The following is a 13470-nucleotide window of genomic DNA, read 5'->3' on the forward strand; positions in this document are numbered from 1 at the left end:
TTTTTAAAGTTTGCAACGTAACAGAGACGCTAAAAAGTCTCACGCTAAAACCTGCAGCTGGTGTGGTCCTTTTAGCGTTATCGTGAGATCTATACTGCCCTTCTGGAGGGCTCTATCTTTTAACATGGGCTGGGGGGTGGTCCTTGACATACCTGAGACGCAAAAAAGTCTCAAGCTAAAACTTGCGGGTGGTAGTGGCCCTTTTTGTGTTATCGTAAGATCTATACTGCTTTTCTGGAGGGCTCTAGCTTTTAACATGGTTCTGCTCTCGGCTTCTGTCCTCGTTTCTCCCCTCCGAACTGCGTCTGCCTCACGGTGGGAAGGTACGACATGCATTTAGGCATTCTTGTGTTAGTCTGTGGCATTCCATTTGCTCACTCGTTACTTGTATTACTTTGGTTAATTTAATTCACGATTTATTCGGAGCTATGTGACATACTACTTGATTTGCTTATAATGTCAGGGTTTTCATGTAAGGTGTTGGATTTGCCTGACACCTTACACCTTCTAACGAAGTAGGCGAGTGTCAGCAATATGTCTCGTGGTCTTTTCGTGGCGTGTTTATCTTCTGCCGTTAGGTCAGACGATAGAAATGCCACTTGCACGCTTAGAGTAGCAGATTGACGGTGACCAACTTTAAACAGAACTTGATTAATTTTCACACACATTTATTAAAATAACAAAAATCATAGACATTACGTAACTTGATTCTGGATGCTGTTCACAATTGACAATCTGAATTTCCTTTGCTTTTGGTACGTTAATCTTATTTTCACATATCTCTGTTACTTGACAAAGTGTCTATACATTTCTCTTCATGGGTATGTACACGAATATGATAATCTTATTAGGCGCAGACTGAAACTTGACTAAAGACTAATGCAGACCAATGCAGACTGACTAATCGGAGGTCTGTACACACGTTATAATACCTCGCGCGTTCAGGTATCACTGTGCGAGTGTGATCCGCGAGGAGAAAAGGTTCTACGTTAGCAGCAATCTCATTGGCTGCGAGACATATTAATACGCGGATCGGCGGAAGCAGAATTTGGTCCGTCTTCATGGCAGCCCCATCTCGCAGAGCGGAGACGGATGAGCGCTGTTGTGCTAAGCGGGGCGCGCTCTAGTGGGAAAGTTGTGTACGCGCTGACTACGCGGGACTATGTACACAACAGTACAGTTCTTCGCCTCCTCCCCCCCCCCCCCTCCCATGAGTGTATATACTCTCCACTTCTAGTGCTGAAATATGCCGTATTGTAAGTGGTCATTGCCCGCTGACGTTTAACATAAGTAGAAGTCACATTAGTGACTGGATCGTGTATTTTTTTCTCTTAATGCTAGTCTGTAATGGAAAGGCATGAACTGTGCAAAGATACGTTTTTTGTACAGTAACTCCAATCAGTCAAGTATAATCCAAAACGGATAAATTATCTGTAAATAAAGTGGATACGATGTATTTTGTGTACATCTCTGCAGCTAGAGCAACTAATCCTTTAGTACATTAAAACTGAAAATGCGATGATCAAGTTCAATTCTTTCGTTATTAATAATACCGATTAACATCAAATAGCTTCCGAACATGGGCTGTCTAACTGCACACCAAAAGTCTAAAAACGCTCAGAGATAGAACATCTGATTATTTAATGTTTAATAATTCCGAAAACTTTCTGGTCATTCTGTGAGGTACTGCACATTTGTACAAATGAATAAATTGTGATGTGCTACACATTCGTATAAAAAGAAAGGTGCAACTTGTGCTGAAACTTTATTCAAAATCAATAGTACTGTTTCGGAATCTGCATCAACATGCTCCATATACCCCACAAAAATCTTGCTGAGACTTTATTCAAAATCAATAGTACTGTTTCGGAATCTGCATCAACATGCTCCATACACCACACAAAAATTTTGTATTATAATCGTAGTAAAGTCTACTTAGCCTGCTAGTGGTAAGAATGTAGTTCAGTAGGGTCATACTGAAAGCCGTGAACAACAATTTTTAAATCTCTTAGTGTTTAGTTTTATAGATAAACCAAATACATCGTCTTAATCTACAGCCTTTTCCGTCGCTTCTAAACGTAGTCTCCACTTATTAGTACATATTTTTTTAACGTTTTACAAATTTGAAAATATCCTTACGAAAGAACAACATTCCAGCTGCATGAAGACACTGAATCAAAATAGTGCTATTTCATACTCTGGCGTTTTGTTATAGGTTCCCAGTGATGCAACCAGCTTACATCGCCTGCCACAATACCCGTCGAAATATCGTCACCTTCATTTCGATATTACGGGAGAAAAGATTTTGGCTGATTGTTCTTCTCTGAATTATGTGGTCTAGTGGAAGTTCGGCACAAGGGTGCTACCTTCTCGATAACCTAAGCTGTAGGTCTTTTCTTGGTCTGCACTGTGTCCTCCTACAAGCCTAGCAGCGGCTTCATTCGCTGTAACACACCTATCTCCCCTAACGAGCTCACCAACTCTATCCATGTTGCGTTCTGTGGAGGCAGTTTGTGGCCGATTGCTACGAGGCCCATCTTTGAAGTGCTTCACCCGTCTCCTAACACTGGTAGCACCTATGCACTGAAATGTGAGGTGATTCGCAGAACCAGATTTCCCCTCTTCACCAAGGAAATCAGTGGAACCGCAGGTACATGATGTGGCTGTTTTATTCTGAATGTTCTCTCAGGCGCTAGTCACGTGACGCCTTAACATCACTGCATGATTTGGAGATGAGTGCACGTGAAGCCAATGAGTCGATTTTCACTTGACTGTTTTGGATTGTCGATCTGTGAGACCAGCAATATCGCGCAACGATAAACGGTAGTTCGATACACAGCGAACTCCGACCCTTTCTTGGTTATTTTTACTCAAAACATAACATGCACAGCCAACTAACGTTCACACATGACTTATGAATGAGAAACAAACCGTGTATTCTTTCCTTCCATACAGAACGTAGATGGCGTTACTCACTGAAATCCTAATAACTTGCATATTCGAAGATGCTAATTTGACATCCATTGCATTTCGCCTTCACTAAGTTCGTATTGTACATACAAGTCAATGCAACATCAGCATGTGCCCGTTATATCTGCAGTTACCCAATTTTGTTACGACATTCCCCGCTTTATTAAACATTCATCGCCCGACCTAAGTGGCTGAACGGTTCTAGGCGCTTCAGTACGGAACCGCGCGCCTGCTGTGGTCGCAGGTTCGAATCCTGCCTCGGGCATGGATGTGTGTGATGTCCTTGAGTTAGTTAGGTTTAGGTAGTTCTACGTCTAGGGGACGGATGACCTCAGATGTTAAGTCCCATAGTGCTTAGAGGCATTTGAATTTGAAATATTCATCTTAAGTTGCCACTGCTTCAAAAATAAGGTGGTGTACCTGTGGTTTTCGAGTCAGCCTATCTGCACAGTCCATTCGCATTAATGTGACCAATGCCTAAGTTGGATGTCAATGCATAATACCACCTACAAAGGCAGGTGACACCACTAGCAGTGAACATATGTAAAGAATGTCGGTGGGGGGGGGGGAGGGAAGGGGAGGGGGGACGCAGATAACCACTGGTGGTGCACCCTGAGCCATATATGACAGGAGTTAGTGAAGGCTGCAGGGATGTGTATGGACGAATAGATGTGTATGTTTTGAGGAACTGACCGCCGAGATGAACCAGAATGACGCTATGTCTCCTTAATGACCGTTCAGCAAACATTCCTGCATATGAGCATGTACAGCACGCACCGGCTTCATGCATCCATGACGACTGCTGTTCACCGCCGACAAGGGTTGCAACTTACACGATAATACCGCTACCGGATGACCACTGAGTGGCTACAGGTGGCGTTTTCAGGTGAATCACTTTTTGTACTCAAATAGAGATATGACTGTTGTCGTCTACGGCCTTGCAACGATCGTTGGAAAGATCCAAGCTGGAAGAACGAGCGTTATGGCCTGGGGAAAGATTTGGCGGCATTCTTTGGATGATTTCGTAATTCTGCAGGGCACAGTAGATCAATACAAGTATGCATCTATCCTTGGGGACCATGTCTACCCCTACATGCATTTTGTTTTTTCCTTGCCGCGATGGCACCTACCAGCAGAGCAATGAAACGTGTCACACAGCTATGGTCTACTTGCGTGCTTCGAAGAGCACCAGTATTCGTCTACTGTACTCCCCCCCCCCCCCCCCCCCTCCCCGGCCAAAAACTCTGCGGATGTAAACACACTCGAGAAGCTGTGGTAACGGCTGTTCTTGCTATGGATCCTCAACTGAGAGACCTAGTACAGCCGCCCCTGGCTCTGGAATCAGCATGGTCCCACATTCCTTTTGCTATCTTCCACTACATCACTGAATCGTTGACTCTAAATTCAAATGTCTCCAAGCACTGTGGGACTTAACAACTGAGGTCATCAGTCCCCTAGACTTAGAACTACTTAAACCTAACTGACCTAAGGACATCACACACATCCATGCCCGAGGCAGGATTCGAACCTGCTATCGCAGCAACAGCGCGGTTCCGGACTGAAGCGCCCAGAACCGCTCGGCCACGCGGCCGGCTCACTAACTCTCTTCCTGCACTTCCGCGCTGCAAAAGTGGGTTATTCAGGCTTTTGACAGGTGATCACATTAAAATGAGTGGAGAATAACAGTATGCGGGATTTAATTTGTAATTCGTTAGCTGTTAATACATTAACAGGTTGCAGGTTCATTCACACCTGCTAAAAATGTAGCAATTGTGTTGCTGAGGTCTTCAGTCCGAATGCTGGCCTCATGCAACTCTGCACACTAGTATTTTCCGCAGAAGTCTATTGATCTATGTGTAACTATTGAAACATTCATCCGCTTGAACCCGTTTACTGTACTCAAGCCTTGGCGAGCCTGTGCAGTTTTTCCTTGCAATACCCAATTAACTGTTGCTCAGGATGTATCTTATCAACTGAAGGCTTCTATTGGTTAAGTTGTGCTGTAACGTTCCTTTCTACCAAATTTGTAGCAGTACTTTCTCATTAGATACTACATCTACCCGGCCGGCCGGTGTGGCCGTGCGGTTCTAGGCGCGTCAGTCTGGAACCGCGTGACCGCTACGGTCGCAGGTTCGAATCCTGCCTAGGGGAAGGATGTGTGTGATGTCCTTAGGTTAGTTAGGCTTAAGTAGTTCTAAGTTCTAGGGGACTGATGACTTCGGAAGGATAGTCCCATAGTACTCAGAGCCATTACATCTACCCATACAATCAGCCGACTCTAGTAGCATCGCGTTTCAAAAGCTCCTACTCTTCTCTTGTGTGCAGTGCCTATCCTTGACGTTTGACTTCAGTCAAAGTTTATGTAAGTTGTGTCAGCTACCGTGGGAGTCAGCACAGACACAAAAAAAGGAGAGACGTTGGGATGGCCGATGGCAGGAATCCAATATAACAGTTGTAAATTGTCGTAGGTGTGTTGGGAAACTATCGAGCTCCAAGAGCTAATGGAAAGCACTGATGCTGAAATCGTTATAGGCGCTTAAAGCTGGCTAAAGCCAGATATAGGCTCAGCCGAAATTATTGCGAAGAATCTAACGGTGTTCCGAAAGGATAGGCTAAACACTGTCGGCGGTGGAGTTGTTTGTTGCTGTCAGTAGTACGTGTCGCGAAATTGGAGTAGATACAGGGTGTTTCAAAAATGACCGGTATATTTGAAACGGCAATAAAAACTAAACGAGCAGCGATAGAAATACACCGTTTGTTGCAATATGCTTGGGACAACAGTACATTTTCAGGCGGACAAACTTTCGAAATTACAGTAGTTACAATTTTCAACAACAGATGGCGCTGCGGTCTGGGAAACTCTAGTACGATATTTTCCACATATCCACAATGCGTAGCAATAATATGGCGTAGTCTCTGAATGAAATTACCCGGAACCTTTGACAACGTGTCTGCCGGAATGGCTTCACATGCAGATGAGATGTACTGCTTCAGCTGTTCAATTGTTTCTGGATTCTGGCGGTATACCTGGTCTTTCAAGTGTCCCCGCAGAAAGAAGTCACAGGGGTTCATGCCTGGCGAATAGGGAGGCCAATACACGCCGCCTCCTGTATGTTTAGGATAGCCCAAAGCAATCACACGATCATCGAAATATTCATTCAAGAAATTAAAGATGTCGGCCGTGCGATGTACCGCTGTTGGATCACCTGCTGCACTAGCTGCGCGTTGCCTTCTGTGGTTGCCGTACGCGGTCGCCCTACCTTTCCAGCATGTTCATCCGTCACGTTCCCAGTCTGTTGAAATTTTTCAAACAGATCCTTTATTGTGTCGCTTTTCGGTCCTTTAGTTACATTAAAGCTCCGTTGAAAACTTCATCTTGTTGCAACAACACTGTGTTCTAGGCGGTGGAATTCCAACACCAGAAAAATCCTCTGTTCTAAGGAATAAACCATGTTGTCCACAGCATACTTGCACGTTGTGAACAGCACACGCTTACAGCAGAAAGACGACGTACAGAACGGCGCACCCACAGACTGCGTGGTCTTCTATATCTTTCACATCACTTGCAGCGCCATCTGTTGCTGAAAATTGTAACTACTATAATTTTGAAAGTTTGTCCGCCTGAAAATTTACTGTTGTCCCAAGCATATTGCAACAAACGGAGTATTTCTATCGCTGCTCGTTTAGTTTTTATTGCCGTTTCAAATATACCGGTCATTTTTGAAACACCCTGTACTTTCTGTCAGTTACTATGGGCAAATGTCATTGTTGGAAACCGGAATAAAATGATAATTGGATCCTTTTACCGACCTCCCAATTCAGATGATACAGTTGCTGAAAGGTTCAAATAAAACTTGAGTTTGATTTCAAACACGTACCCTACTCATACGATAATAATTGGTCGTGATTTTAATTTACCCTCGATATGTTGGCGAAATACGTGTTTAATTACGGAGGTACGCATAAAATATCATCCGAATTGTGCTAAACGTATTCTCTGAAAATTATTTCGAGCAGTTAGTTCATGAGCCCACGCGAATACTAAAAGGTTGTGAAAACACACTTGACCTCTTAGCAACAAATAATCCTGAGTTAATAACGAGCATCAAAACCGTTTCAGAGACTAGTGTACACAGGGTTGTCGTAGCAAGACTGAATATTTTAATCCCCAAATCCTCGAAAAATAAATGAAAAATATACCTATTTAAACAAGCAGATAAAAATTCACTTGACGCCTTCCTGAGAGACAATCTCCACTCATTCCAAATTAATAATATAATGTAGACCAGATGTGGCTTAAATTCAAAGAAATGGTATCTGCAGCAATTGAGAGATTTATACCAAATAAATTAACAAACGACGGAGCTGATCCTCCTTGGTACACAAAACGGTTAGAACACTGTTGCAGAAACAACGAAACAAACGTGCCAAATTTAAACAGACGAAAAATCCTCAAGATTGGCTATCTTTTACAGAACCTCGAAATTTAGCGCGGACTTCAATGCGAGATGGCTATAACAGTTTCCACAACGAAACTTTGTCTCGAAACCTGACAGAAAATCCAAAGAGATTCTGGTCGTATGTGAAGTATGTTAGCGGCAAGAAACAGTCAATGCCTTCTCTGCACGATAGCAATGGAGATATTATCGAAGACAACCTTCCGAAATTGCTTCACAAAAGAAGCCGAAGTAAATATATCACAGAATTCCAAACGAATACAGCTGTCAACATGAGTAACGTAGAAGTAAATATCCTCGGAGTAGTGAAGCAACTTAAATCACTTAATAAAAGCAAGTCTTCTGGTCCAGACTTTATTCTAATTAGGTTCCTTTCGGAGTATGCTGATGCATTAGCTCCATACTTAGCAATTATATACAACCGTTCTTTCGACGAAAGATCCGTACCCAAAGACTGGAAAGTTGCACAGGTCACACCAATATTCAACAAAGGTAGTAGGAGTAATCTACTAAATTGCATGCCCATATCGTTAACGTCGATTTGCAACAGGATTTTAGCACACATATTGTGTTGGAATATAATGAATTGTAAGAGGTCCATGCTTAGGGAATTTATTGCTAACGCAGTCGAGCAGATGTAATTCCGATGGATTGCTCACGCACTATAAGAGAATCTCAGACCAGAGAGCAGTGTTGGCTGCAGTAAGAACAGTGTCAGTAGTAGTGGTAGTAGCTAGCAGTCGTGTGCATGGAGTTGCTCGGCCGGTTGTGGAGAGCGATGGCGGTGCCTGAGCGATGTAATATAAGGTAAAAGCAGCCGCGCGCATATGTAGTTTGTTACAAGAAAATTTGTACTATTGTTATATCAAGTCCCATGTAAATGTTTCAAAAAAATCTTTTAATAATAATACTTTTTATAAAATCAGCTTTTTGACAATCATTCATCTGAATTTAAAGGATTTATTAATTTCTGCAATCCATAGTCATCCCGATTATCGTAAAGAAAAATCAGTCGTTTCCTTTTATACATGACAAATCTAGCGGTCAGCACTGCACTGGGCTGTGCCACAAAAATTTCTTATAGGAGCAGATTATACGCGTTATCCGGCGCCTTCATTGAGGAGGTAAGAATTTTCAATTTATTCAGGATGATCTTTCAAGGCCGTGACGCAGCACTGCTGACGTCCAAAATTTACCAGTTTAAATTCACAGTCAATTATTGAAAGGTTGTAAGTGGGCCACAGATTTATTGAGAGGTTAGTCACGTTAGTATTGCGAGGTTACGGAATAATAAACTGTTGGAAGTTACACTTAATGTGGTTCAAAATGGCTCTGAGCACTATGGGACTTAACAGCTGAGGTCATCAGTCCCCTAGAACGTAGAATTACTTAGACCTAACTAACTTAAGGACATCACACATATCCATGCCCGAGGCAGGATTCGAAGCTGCGACCGTAGCGGTCTCGCGGTTCTAGACTGTAGCGTTCGGCCACTCTGGCCGCCTACAGTGAATGTGAATGCTATACATATTATTTTATCTCTCCCAACAGATAAAATCGCCTTCAGGCCCCTTCGTGCCTATTTCAGTATATATGTAACAATAATGTTATGTCTGACTTTTGGTTTGAAATGTTTCTGCTGATTTTTGCTTTTCTATGGTTTACCCGTTCCTGCCCCTTCGTACCCATTTCAATAATAATATTATGTCAACTTTATATTGTGAAATGTTCCTACTGATTTTTTCTATGGTGTAGCCCAATTGCTCCTTCGTGACCATTTCAAACAATAAATTACATACGCTGTTTGGCTACGGGGCAGAACTGGAAATTTGTGAGACACTCTGAATGTCATTCGGATGCACTAAACTATCTGTATAACTGACCATTAGTATAACCTAAAAGTAAACTAAACTTAATTTTATCCATAAGATGCCATACGGACGACATCAGAAGCCACCAGAATCAAAGAGGAGGCATCAACCGTGGAAGGGGAGTTAGACGACAGCAGTGAGAACACACTCTGACAGCTGCAGCAGTGCTGATTGTAAAGATGGCCCCGTATTGTCTTTACCTACTGCGAATGCGGCAACACTGATGCGTCGATTTCGTACAGTTCTGTAGGCTTGTTTAGTCGTTTATGCGTAGAAGATGTGAATACATTGCTCATACCGAGTAATCCTATTTTCTGTCTCTTACTTTCTTTTTTTATATTACTACTATAAGTCATTATTATGACATTTATGAACATATTTGTCTCATACTAAAATCTATAAATTTTGTGGTGTTGCACTGTTACTGCTTATTAACAAGTTTATTTCTGTGTGCTCAGAATTTCCATTTCATGTAATTCTTTGAAATAACTTCACTAAAAGTAATGATTATTAGAAACCTCTGTACGAGTGTACGAGAGGATGAGAGCACCCAGTATATCGATAGTCAGAGAGTCTAATAATGAGTGCGAAGGCAGAGACAGCAACTTAGCAGTGTGTTGTCGGAATAAAATGTTTGTCAAATATTTCCGAACACTTCGGTTTTGAACACTGTATGGAATTAACTGGAATATAATATCTTTGTTTTTCAAAACTCCGTTTTGAAATACTGAGTGGAATTAACTTTCTAACATTGTGCGAAGATAGTATCAGACTGATTTAAATTGCGTGAGCCTCGTGAAACACTTGAGGCAATACTGACAACCAATATGTGGGTAAGCTGTGATTGTTGCTTGGCTGGATTGAATGAGTATGGGTACCAACCGCCAGACTGAATTCGCAGTTGTAACATGGACCCTCTTGAATCTGCTTCTGCCGAACCTCGGTTGGCTCCGTCGCTGCCTGCTTCTCGTTTCCGCCCAGGTACTCTGGTGTGGGCAAAGGGATTCGGTCGACAACCAGCCTGGATTCTGGCCACCGTCATCCGGGGCAGGGGCAGGAAAGTCTTCCGGGTTCAACTTCCCGACCGGGAGGTTCTTCGACATGCCAATCAGCTTCGCCCTCGCCTGCCTTCCCACTCGTTTTTCTCCTCCCCCCCCCCCCCCCTCGGCATATTCTCCTCCTGTCCCCTGCTTCCTCTGATTCCCCACGCCAACCAGAGGAGGACACGCCAGGGTGGTCCTCGCATTTTCATATTACGCGAGCCGACGTGATTTTGGTCACTAAAAGCTATAAATATCAGTGTAACAATTATACAGGGTGTTCGGTAATTCCCGATATACACCACTTAAGACTTACAGAGGGGAGGGAGTAGGTAATATTTTGAACCGCTACAGCCATTTGAGAGCATAGTGGTAACGCGACCATTTTTACAAGCAGCTGATTAAGTGTGACACAGTACATTGCCTTTTATACAGTTTCACTCATGAATATCAAAAGAAATCGCTCGTGTATTCGTTTACGGTTTCTCTTCAACGTGATGCACTATGGCCTACTCCAGTTCGGATGTGCGGCGACTCCCTGGAGCTCCTCAGTCACGCCTGCTGACCGTGAAGAAACCCTTTCACGAAGCCGTTGAGTAGTTGTGGCGAAAAGGGTACGCGATAGAGTCGGCCGCCGCGGAGAACGATCTTGATAAAGACGACGAGCTGTTCTTCCTTTATCGTGAGCTTCGCCATTCAAAAGGATCGGGTCTATGTACTCTGCAAATGTGTACTCAACAAGTACTCTAACATTCACAGATAGGTGAAGGAGGCATGTACCAGGTCAGAGAGATAGATCAGACGTCAAATGACATCAGTCGATTCGACATAATCAACGCCCTCAGCATGAATACCATGCTGCATACCTACCTAGAAAACATGAACGGCTATAGCACGGAAATGGTACGTTTTCGGAAATGGATTCCTATTAAAAATGTTTGTTGCTCACTCCTCTCTACTATCCTAGCAGTTTGTAACGGGAATTTCCGAACATCGTGTATAACGTGGCAGACACGATATTGTGATGCATATACGAGCGTCAATGAACAGCGATAGCAGAAGATCACTGATATCATCCAACACGCACAGATAAGTGACATTGTAGTTTTGCACTTGTATAAAGCTCTGCCAATGCTAACAGATCAAATAATTTCTGATGTAATTTCATTTATATTGAAACAAAAATAGTCCAAATGGCTCTGAGCACTATGGGACTTAACATCTTAGGTCATCAGTCCTCTAGAACTTAGAACTACTTAAACCTAACTAACCTAAGGACATCACACAACACCCAGCCATCACGAGGCAGAGAAAATCCCTGACCCCGCCGGGAATCGAACCCGGGAACCCGGGCGTGAACACTACCGCACGACCACGAGATGCGGGCTCATTTATATTGACCTAATCATATTAATCATTTATGTGGTTTTCAGTTAATGTAGTTCTATAATAATTAAATTGCAGCAATTATTTTCTCATTTTTAGCCATATCATTGGCTTACCATTACTATGTAGCCACTTGTAGCTTTTGTTTGCCATCGTATGTGTATTTATATGTTTTTGTGATTTGTGCCATGTGTGTATATACGTTTGGCAGAGTTGTTAGAGAATTGTTTTATTTTTTATGTCATTATACGTGAAATGTGCGTGAACTCTGCACTACACAGTTATGTTTCTGGCTACAAGCAATCGAAATAAAGTAGGTTATATCTCGTTGTTGGAAGGTCTCTATAAAGTGGTAATTTTAAATCTGATGACAGTTAATAACGTTTATGTTCAGGAGTCCTTCATATTACTAGATTCTCAAAGATTTGATAGAGCTTCCTTACCTTCGCAATTGTCTTCGGACAGTACTATAATTTGTATGACTTATTTCACAAAAGTATTCACGGGATATTCGTAATTTATTTTACTTGGCTTTCGTTTGTCAATTACAAACGCGACCATCGCAGTAACTGTGCTACTAAAATAAGTTTTCCAGATTTGAAGTGATTAAATCTTTTTTCATTATGGTTTTGAGTTAAATGTTTAAGTGGTTTAATCCGATAAGAACTAATTTCGTCACAGATCCAGTTCTCAGAAATCTTGAAGATAGACATTGACTGTGGATATTTCACCACAGACATGGTCCCTTTGACTGTCCAGCGATGTCACTAACCCGCCCAAAGATGTTAACAACCATGTATGAGCAGTGCCTATTATACTGGGGTGGGGGGGGGGGGGAGGGAGAGGGGGTCTAACATCCGATCAGTTCCAGTCATTCCCCCAGGAAGGATGTACACGGATCGTGTTGTCTGTAGTTCAACCACGCCTAGACGGACAATTCCGAGGTTCGATCGCGTCCGCATTGTTACTCGGTGCCAGGAACGGCTCTCAACATGGGAAGTGTTAAGGCGTCTCGGAGTGGACCAAAGCGATGTTTGTCGGGCATGGAGGAGATTCCGAGAGGCAGGAACTGTCAATAACATGCCTCATTCAAGCCACCCAGGAACTACTACTGCAGTGGATGACCGCTACCTATGAATTATGGCTCGGAGGAAGCTTGACAGCGAAGCCACCATGTCCAGTAATGGTTTTCGTGCAGCCACAGAACGTCGTGTTACGACTCAAACTGTGTGTAGTAGGTTGCATGATGCGCAACTTCACTCCCGACATTCATGGCGAGGTCCGTCTTTGCAACCACGACACTGTGCAGCGCGGTACAGATGGGCACAACATGCCGAATGGACCGCTCAGGACTGACATCAGTTTCTCCTTACCAATGAGTGTCGCATATGCCTTCAACCAGGCAATCGTCGGAGACGTGTTTGGAGGCAACTTGGTCAGACTGAATGCCTTAGACACACCGTCCAGCGAGTGGAGCAAGGTGGAGGTTCACTGTTCTTTTGGGGTGGCATTATGTGAGGCCGACGAAGGCCGCCGGTGGTCAGTGAAGGCTGTACGATACGTGAATGCCACCCTCCGATCGATAGTGCAACCATACTGGCAGCGTATTGGTGAGGCGTTCGTCTGTATGGATGATAATTCGCACCTTCATTGTGCACATCTTGTGAATGACTTCCTTCAGGATAACGACATCGCTTGACTGCAGTGGCCAGTATGGTCTCCAGATACGACCCCTATCGAACATGC

Source organism: Schistocerca gregaria, chromosome 2 (genome assembly GCF_023897955.1).
Source record: "Schistocerca gregaria isolate iqSchGreg1 chromosome 2, iqSchGreg1.2, whole genome shotgun sequence".
Taxonomy (NCBI): Eukaryota; Metazoa; Arthropoda; class Insecta; order Orthoptera; family Acrididae; genus Schistocerca; species Schistocerca gregaria.